This window comes from Giraffa tippelskirchi, chromosome 8 (assembly GCF_054371585.1).
Source record: "Giraffa tippelskirchi isolate mGirTip1 chromosome 8, T2T-mGirTip1v1.2.pri, whole genome shotgun sequence".
Taxonomy (NCBI): Eukaryota; Metazoa; Chordata; class Mammalia; order Artiodactyla; family Giraffidae; genus Giraffa; species Giraffa tippelskirchi.
Genome location: NC_137282.1, coordinates 113,766,776 through 113,776,431, shown reverse-complemented (window position 1 = coordinate 113,776,431; position 9,656 = coordinate 113,766,776). Strand labels below are relative to the sequence as shown.

At 47.5% G+C, this 9,656-nt stretch overlaps 1 long non-coding RNA gene across 1 annotated transcript; it reads left to right on the top strand.

The window, feature by feature from the left end:
• Nucleotides 1–234: 234 nt before the first annotated feature.
• LOC145517676 (uncharacterized) lies at nucleotides 235–7,645 on the top strand. Its single transcript, XR_014062258.1, has 2 exons — nucleotides 235–491; nucleotides 3,292–7,645. It is a non-coding gene; the product is annotated as an uncharacterized LOC145517676 (long non-coding RNA).
• Nucleotides 7,646–9,656: the final 2,011 nt, after the last annotated feature.

Genomic DNA, 9,656 nt, shown 5'->3' with positions numbered 1-9,656 from the left:
GAAACTCAAGCAGACTGCAAAGTGCATGCATGCTGTAATGGCCAGAGGGGATGCAGCTGCCCTGAGGGGCCCTTTAGGAAGCAAAGACAGTGCTGCTCATGGACATTCTGCTCATAGGGCCTCAAGACAAGCTAATGAAACTGAGACTCTTCCCCTCCCAGGGGTCTGGCCCTCAGGGAGTTTGAGTGCTTTGCTCAAGGGCATTCAGCCTGTGGGACAGCTGTGGGAAGATTCAGACACAGAGGACCATGGCAGAGAATGCATCCTGACTGAGAATGGTGAGGGAGCTGCTGGGAGACATGCTGAGGTAGACACGCTCCTCTGGGCACTGGGGAGCCATGGAGGTCTTAGAGCACTGCAGGTTCCCAGTGCACGAGGAGCGGTTTAGCTCCTGTCCAGAAGCCTCAGGATGGCGGCTAGGGACAGCACATCACAGCCCGCCACACCTCATGCCACGCTGAGTCATGGTCAGCGGTATACCTCAGCCCTCTGTGAGTAAGTGACGGTGGCGAAGGGACGCAAGTGTAGTTGGAGGTGGCTTCTGGGGCCACTTTGTCCTTTGGAAGAGGAAGGCCAGTGTTTCCTGTGAGAGGTCTGTTCCAGGGGAGTGAGGCTGGTGAGAGGAACTCGGGTTTCTGGCCACCTTCTGCGTACCAAGCCGGGACATAGCCTGTGTGCTTGCAGCGAGGTGACAAGCTACTCTGAGGGTCTCCTGATCCGGCCTTAGATAAGCAGCCTGGAGACAGCGGGCTTGCGCTTTGACACTTCAACACTTGTTTGCCAGCATTCACTGTTTAAATACCTTCTATTTGTGGCAAATGTGGCCGGTTTCCTTTTTAAGGTAGCGACAGGAAGTTAGTTTCAATAAAGTTCCTATAAATATATTTGAGTAATAAATTGTGGTTCATTTAAAGAAAAAGCCGCTAGTGGTTAGTGCAGGGGAGTTATTCAGTCTCCGAGTCGTGTCCGACTCTTTGCGACCCCATGGACTGCAGCACGCCAGGCTTCCCTGTCCCTCACCATCTCCCAGAGTTTGCCCAACTTCCTGTCTATTGAGTTGGTGTTGCCATCCAACCATCTCATCCTCTGCCACCCCCTTCTCCTCCTGCCTTCAATTTTTCCCAGCATCAGGGTCCTTTCCAATGAGTTGGCTGTTTGCATCAGGTGGCCAAAGTATTGAAGCTTCAGCTTCAGCATCAGTACTTCCAATGAGTATTTAGGGTTGATTTCCTTTAAGACTGACTGGTTTGATCTCCTTGCTGTCCCAGAGCTCTCAATGCTGTGGAGACGAGGCCTGTAAACTGGGCATGGTGGAGGTCTGGGAACATTACCCTCTGTGATCCCCACGATAGCTCTGGAGTGGGGACTGTCATCCCCATTTTACAGCTGGGAAAGTTGAGCCCTGAAAAATTAATGTTCCCTCTCCCCAACAATGGGCAAGGGCTGAGCCAGTTCCAGAATCTGGATGTCCCCTGACACCTGACCTCACTCCACTGAATGCCCAGGTTCAGCATATCTGGGCCGCAAAACACCATGCCCACCTCTCTGGGTCACTCCTTAGCAGTTCAGAGCTCTCCTGGTATCACAGGTTGTAATACAGGCCCCGGCTTCCCCTTCTGCTAGCTTGTGGCCTTGGGCTAATGTCTGACTCTTTCTGTGCCTGGTTACTCATTTGTCAAGTGGGGACATTGCTTGTACCTCAGAGGATTGTTAACAGGATTTAGTGAGATGATGTCTGTTATTATTCTCAACTTAAAAGTGAGGCAATAGAATCCCAGAGCCATGAGCCACCTGTCCAGGTTCATGCAAGTGGAAAGGAGAGGAGCTGGACAGGAATGGCGTCATTGTGCTCAGTCACTTCAGTCATGTCCGACTCTTTGTGATCCCATGGTCTATAGCCCGCCTGTCTCCTCTGTCCATGGGATTTTTCAAGCAAGCATTCTGGGGTGGGTTGCCATTTCCTTCTCCGAGGGATCTTCCCAACCCAGGGATCGAACCTGCATCTCTTCTGTCTCCTGCACTGGCAGGCAGGAATGTAGGTCTATGAGGCTCCCAAACTGCTGTTTTCCCTGACCCCGTGGTGCCGCCTCTCTTCTGTAGTATGCCACCCATGCCCATGGGGAAGAAACTGAGTGGGTCTGCAGTGGGTAAAAGGATTCCTCAGGGGGCATTGGTTTCCTTCAGGCATGAGCCCGTAGACTCTGCCCAGATCCCCAGAAGCACGCAGGGTCAGGAGTGAGGGAGGGCGCTTTCCTGTGGGAAAATGTAGGGCGTTTCCAATTATAGCCTGATAATTAGGCCCCGTGAGGTCCAGAGCAGAGATGATGTAATTTATCCTCGGTGGCCTCTGGGGCCTCTGGGGAAAGCGGGATGGGGAGGAAGGGCTAGAGGGCCGAGAATCTGGAAAGAATGACAGATGAAAACAAGAATCAGAGTTTTGGGTGTATGCGCTGTGTCGAGCGAGCTTTTTAGAGCAGTTGTAGCAGGAGATGAAATGCACAGGAATCAGAGGCAGAGGCTGGGGGCAGGGTGACAGGGCGAGCCAGGGGCGCCTGAGCGGGTGAGTGGCTTGAGCACAATGCTGAGGAGTGGGGAGAGATTCCTGGGAAGGCGCTGAAGCCTGGACCCATGTGCTCTGTGAGAGTGGACAGAACGGAGTTCAAATCCCTGTTGACATTTATGAGCTGTGTGACTTTGGGCAAGTATTTTGACTTCTCTGAACCTCCATGGGGCAGATACTATCAGTTTCCAACCAGACAGCCATTTCTCAAGTCATTCTGATGAACGAAACTCTGCTCCTCCTCTGGGTGACAATGCGCTCAGTCCAAGGGCCTCTGTGTCCCCTGCCTCCCTCACAGCATGGGGTGGCCAAGGTGATGCCCTCAGCCTCCTCATCCCCAAAGGAAGATGGTTTTTGCCTCTTTGCAGGGCTTGGGGGAGGATCTCACGGGGTGCAAAAGCAGTGGTCCTGGCACACAGTCCATGTACCCAGGCGAGAGTGAGGCAGACTTCTGCCTCCGGGGATAGGTCTAAATTCCCGTCTCCAGCCTTTGTCCCTCACTTCCCGGGACTTCCCCTTGGCAGTCCCCATCATTCCAAATGCAACGACCCCACCTGCCCCCTCTCCCCAGCCACCCCAGCAGCATTTTCCAGCTTCCTGGTAGTTGTGTCACCTCTTGTGGGCCCTGGAACTAGCTGTCTGTCTGGACTTGAATCTTAGCCCATCTCTTCCAGCTGTGTGACTTTGCAAAACGCCTCACCTGGGATAGTAACAGCATCTACCTCCCACAGGAGCTGTGAGGGTGCAAAGCAGTAGTTGGCGCCTGGCACTTGGCACACGGTGAGTGCTTGTCTGCGCCGTCCTGTCCTGAGGGCAGCAAGGCTGACGCCTTGGCTTGGCCTGCCACAGCCTGCGATCGTCATGCCTCCGCCCCCAGCAGCAGAGCTGGGGGCCCTTGCCCCACACTGATTTTCACTCCTCACTCCTTGGTGCCTTTGCATTGGCTGGTCTTCTATCTGGAATATCCCACAGCCCTTTTGCCTGCCCTTCTTTCTTTACTTGGCTAATTTGGCTTTAACCTTTAAAACTGATCACCGTGTCATCTTCTCCAGGAAGCCGTCTCTGGTCCCTGGTTTGCTCCTGGGCTCCCACCGCCTTCCCGTGTGTGTCTTGGCTGCCAGAGGCATTTCTGGAGTCTGTGTTTCTGCCTCCCCCGTGGCTTGTCTGTGAGCCCCTGAGGGGGCACTGCAACCACATCGTCTGTGTCCTCAGGGCCTGCTTGGGGGGTCCTGAGCCAATGGCTGTCATGCATCTTCTGACATTGTAATACCTGTTCAGCCCAGCTTGCTGCACCAACAGCTAAATCTTGTTTACCATTTACTATAAGTTCCACAGGTGGTGCCCAGCCTTCTCACACTTGCTTTCGCATGGCCTGTGTCTGTTGGGATGTCCACTGGGCAAACTGTGGTGTCCAGTTGTTGGGCAAACACTAGGTGTTGCCATGACGGTGTTTTGTAGATGAGATTAATACCTATAATAGTTTGGTATTAAGAAAAGACTACCCTTCCTAATGTGGGTGGGCTTTATCCAAAGAGTTGAAGGCCTGAAGTTTTCCCAAAGAAGAATTCTGCCTCAAGACTGTAGTGTAGAAATCCTACATGAGTTTCCAGGCTGCGGGCCTGCCTAACAAGTTTCGGATTTACCAGCCCTCACACTCAGTCATAGGGGGCTACAGAGGACAAGATGGTTGGACAGCATCACTGACTCAGTGGACATGAGTTTGAGCAAACTCTGGGAGATAGTGAAAGACAGGTAAGCCCGGCGTGCTGCAGTGCATGGGGTCGCAAAGAGCCGGGCACGACTGAACGACTGAACAACAACACTCAGTCATGTGAGAAAGTGAAAAGTGAAAGTGTTAGTCACTCAGTCATATCTGACTATTAGTGACCCTACAGACTATAGCCTGTTTCTGGGATTCTGCAGGTAAGAATACTGGAGTGGGTTGCCATGCCCTCCTTTAGGAGACTCACCCAACTCAGGAATCAAACCCATGTCTCCTGGGTCTCCTGCATTGCAGGTGGATTCTTTACCCACTGAGCCATTAGGGAAGTCCTGAGTCAATTGTATAAAATAAATAAATAGATTCTGTTCTTCTGGAGAATACAATTATCATCCCTATTTAAAATGATGGGGAAGCTGAGTCCTGGAGAGGTTAAGTCTTGTGGTCAAGGTCATACACCTGCTCAGGGGTAGGGCCAGAACTGGGACCCAGGAAGCCTCTCCAGGACCAACCATCTTGACCACCCAACTGATGCTGGGATCCAGGGTCTTATCCTTATTCAGATATTACCAGGCACCTGGAGCCCGCTTCCTGAGCCAAGGAAATTGATCAGTGAATTAGCCCCTTCCTGTAGAGCCAGGACAGTTTACAACCCTTCTCTGCACTGTGCTTTTCAGAGAGATGTAGTGAAGCTTCTCTAGGTATAAGAAAGAAAAAGGCGAGGACTTAGGAGCCCTTTCTTCCACTTCCTGGCTGTGTGACCTGGCAGGAGTATCTTCCCCTCTCTGGCCTTCAGTTCCACAATGTAAAATTCCCTTACATTGGTTTGGTTACATACATTGGACTGGTTAGATACATTATGATACCTCCAGACAGTGGGATAAAGTCAGGAGATTCTCTGTCTATTGAAATAGAAAAGTCTTCAAGGTGAATTATAGATTGAAAAGAACAAAGTGTTGGACGGAGAGACAAATATGTTCTATTGTATATAAGAAAAGAGGATTTTAAGACTATGTTCTTCTATTTGCATATAAGAATGTATTTTTGTATCCGGAGAGATATACCAGAACCTATTCAGCGTGATTCCTTGAGGCAAAGAGTAGATGGGAACAGGGATCAAATAAGACTTTTCACTTATTTCAAAAAGAAATAATACTTTAAAGTGGAGATAGGGAGAATATTTCCTTTAAAAACTTGTAGTTAGGATTAAATTTGAAAATATATGTAAAATGCAAAGTATTTTAGTTAGGTACTTAAAAGTAATAGCTAGCTGTCTTTTCACTGTGAACCTTCAGGGTTTTCCCCATAAAAAATAGCTCCACTTCCCACTGGAGCACCTGCTGAATGTTTTCTGCTGCACGGGGTCCTTTGGGCTACAGATGAGATATTCCCCACAGGCCCTGCCTTTCCAGGCTTTACTAATATGCCCAGGGAACTTGGGCTAACATCCACTGACAATGTAGTGCTCACCATTGATTCAATAAAGTGTCAAAAGGAAATTCTCACTTATTGATGGTGGAAAGGCAAAATGGTAGTGTCACTCTCGAAGATAGCTTGGCAGTTTTTTGTGTGTGTGTGTGCAAAACTATACATATTCCTACTATACAATTTAGCAATTGTGATCCTGGGTACATACCCAAATGAATTAAAAACTTATGTCCAAAAAAAACAAACCAACAAACATGTCCATGCAAAAATCTGAACATGGATGTTTTTGTGTATGGTGTTAGAAAGTGTTCTAGTTTCATTCTTTCACAAGTGGTTGACCAGTTTTCCCAGCACCACTTGTTAAAGAGATTGTCTTTCCTCCATTGTATATTCTTGCCTCCTTTGTCAAAGATAAGGTGTCCGTAGGTGCGTGGATTTATCTCTGGGCTTTCTATCTTGTTCCATTGATCTATATTTCTGTCCTTGTGCCAGTACCGTACTGTCTTGATGACTGTGGCTTTGTAGTAGAGCCTGAAGTCAGGCAGGTTGATTCCTCCAGTTCCATTCTTCTTTCTCAAGATTGCTTTGGCTATTCGAGGTTTTTTGTATTTCTATACAAATTGTGAAATTATTTGTTCTAGTTCTCTGAAAAATACCGTTGGTAGCTTGATAGAGATTGCATTGAATCTATAGACTGCTTTGGGTAGTATACTCATTTTCACTATATTGATTCTTCCGATCCATGAACACGGTATATTTCTCCATCTATTTGTGTCCTCTTTGATTTCTTTCACCAGTGTTTTATAGTTTTCTATATATAGGTCTTTTGTTTCTTTAGGTAGATATATTCCTAAGTATTTTATTCTTTTCGTTGCAATGGTGAATGGAATTGTTTCCTTAATTTCTCTTTCTGTTTTCTCATTGTTAGTGTATAGGAATGCAAGGGATTTCTGTGTGTTAATTTTATATCCTGCAACTTTACTATTTTCATTGATTAGCTCTAGTAATTTTCTGGTGGAGTCTTTAGGGTTTTCTATGTAGAGGATCATGTCATCTGCAAACAGTGAGAGTTTTACTTTTTCTTTTCCAATCTGGATTCCTTTTGTTTCTTTTTCTGCTCTGATCGCTGTGGCCAAAACTTCCAAAACTATGTTGAATAGTAGTGGTGAGAGTGGGCACCCTTGTCTTGTTCCTGACTTTAGGGGCAATGCTTTCAGTTTTTCACCATTTAGGATAATGTTTGCTGTGGGTTTGTCATATATAGCCTTTATTATGTTGAGTTATGTTCCTTATAGCAGCTTCATTCACAATTGTCAAACTTGGAAGCAACCCAGATGGCCTTCATCATTAAGTGAATGGACAAATAAACTGTGGTATAGCCGGACAATGACATATCAGTCAACACTAAGAAGAAATGTGGTATCAAGCCGTGAAAAGACAAGGAGTAGTCTTAAATGCATATTGCTAAGTCAAAGAAGCCAATCTGAGGAGTCTACAACTGGGAGATTCCAACTATACGACATCTGGAAAAGGCAAAACTGTGGAGACTATTGTCAAAAGACCAGCGGTTGCCAGGGATGAGGCAGGGGGAGGAGGGGGGTGAATAAGCAGAGCACAGAACATGTTTCAGGAGGGGAAATACTCTGTAGGGTGTTATAAGGACAAATACACGTCATTATACATTTGTCCAAATCCACGGAATGCACATAAGACTGAATAGTAATGTAAACCATTGTCTCTAGGTGATGAAGATGTGTCAATGTAGCAAATGTAGGGATGTTAATAGTGGGGTCGGCTATGCATGTGTAGGGGGAGGGGCTGTAAGGGCACTCTTTGTATTCCCTGTCAATTTTGTTGTAAACCTAAAACTGCCCTAAAAAAAAAATTAAGCTTTTTTAAACAAGTTTTTTCTTTAAAAAATTTTTTAAAAAAATTTATTTTGGCTGGTCAGGGTCTCTGTTCCTATGAGCCGGTTTTCTCTTGTTGCGGCGAGTGGGGGGCTACTCTCTGTCACGCCGCTTGAGCTTATCCTTGTGCTGTCTTCTCTAGTTGCAGAGCACAGGCTCTAGGCACAAGGGCCTCAGTAGTTGCAGCACGTGAGCTCTAGAGTGAAGGCTCCGTAGCTGTGGCACACGGGATTTGTTGCCCCAGGGCATGTGGAATCTTCCCTGACTAGGGATCGGAACCTGGCTCCCCTGCATTAGCAGGCAGACTCTTATCCACTGCACCATCAGGGAAGTCCCTAAAAAATTGTCTTAAAAAAAAAGATTCAAAAGGATAAGAAGAAGAATGAATGGCTTTACAGGATAGGAGAAACATTCATTGATCTATATTGCGTTCTTACATACACCCCCTCCTGTAATCCTTAGATCAACCCTGGGAGGAATGGTGATTGCTTCCATTTTACAGAGGAGGAAATTGAGGCTCAGTGAATTGAACTAATCTTGCCAAGAAAACACAGTAGAACTTGGCAGAGTCAAGGTCTGACATCACATCTCCCCAAGTGCAAAGCCTTGTCTTCCCCTACACTCTGACACCTGGCCAAGGCTTAGAGGGTCCATTGGGTTGACTAAGTGAAGTTGGGGCAAGTTGTGGACGAGTGTGGGTCAGAGAGAGTGGTAGTAGCAGCTTGAGAGTGAAAACTAGTCCTTGCAGGCATTATGTTGGGAACTAAGGACCTTAAAATGAAGAAGCACCCAAGGAGCTCACCATCCAGCAGGGCAGAAAGATCCACAGATGAACGTGGGCATTTGAACTGGTGAGTTAGAGGATGAACCTAAAGTGGTAAGAGAAGGCGACATGGCAGGGACAGAGGTCTTGGAACACGTGTAGGAGTTTGCTGTATGGGTTGGGACTCCAAAGGACAGAGTGTGTAAAGACCAAGGTGGGAGAAATCGTGATGAGTTTGGAGAACAGCTAGTGGCTCAGGGTGATTGAGGTGTATGGGGGGTTGTGTTGAGGGGTGTGAAGCAGGTAGGGAGGGAAAACAGCAAGGATGGAGAGATGGTTTGGGAAAAAGTCAGATTGTAATGCATCATGACAGAGAGTGGACACCATCCTATAAGCCACAGCAGAGGAGCCAGGCACATCTGGACTTTGGAATCAGCACTCTAGGGGCCTGGGAAGGGGGCAGAGTGAGTGAAAACAGGGGCCCTGGGTCCATCTTAGGGTAGCTTCTGGTGACTTAGGGTACTCCAGAGTCTCTCCTTTGCCACTCTCCCCTTGTCATTGAGATAATTATGGATGCATATGTGGTTATAAGAAGCAGTTTGGGATAGCCCTTTACATCGTGTCCATTTGCCTTCAATGGTAGCACATTTTGCAAGGACTGTGATGCTGGGATGGGGCCTCAGTGTGCTGAAGGACAGGTGCTCAGAGAGCTCTGGTGACCTGGGGCCTCCTTCCCTACCACCTCCCCTTCTTCTCTAAGCCAAAACCACCTCACGAGTATGTCATGGAGCAAGTTTGGGAAGGCTTGTAATAGCAACTTACAAATACATCCTTACAAACCTTGTAAAATCCCTTTTCTATCTCCTTACAGGAGACCAGGCTACCTCCTTGGGCATCACCTTAACATGGCCTAGTAGAGTAGTTATAGATGATATGGCCAGGTGACCAATAAAGTTTCAATTCCCTTTCTATTAAATGGTGGTGATGCTGGAATGTACCCACCCAGCCTGGAATTGTATCTCCCAGTACTTTTCCTTGCCAATCATGTGACCAGTTCTCACCAATGCAACTTGCAGAGCACTTTCAGGAAGAGGTGCTAAGTAGTGGATGTATCATTTTTTTCTTTCTTCTCCTTGTATTCTGTTTGATGATTCCAAGATGACCTTGAGGCCACAAGATGGCAGAGGAGACACAAGATGAGGGGCCTGTGTCTGGGAGCGCCCACTAAAGGGAAGCCACCCAGGAGAGCCACAGGCCAGGACTGAGAGCACCGAGCTC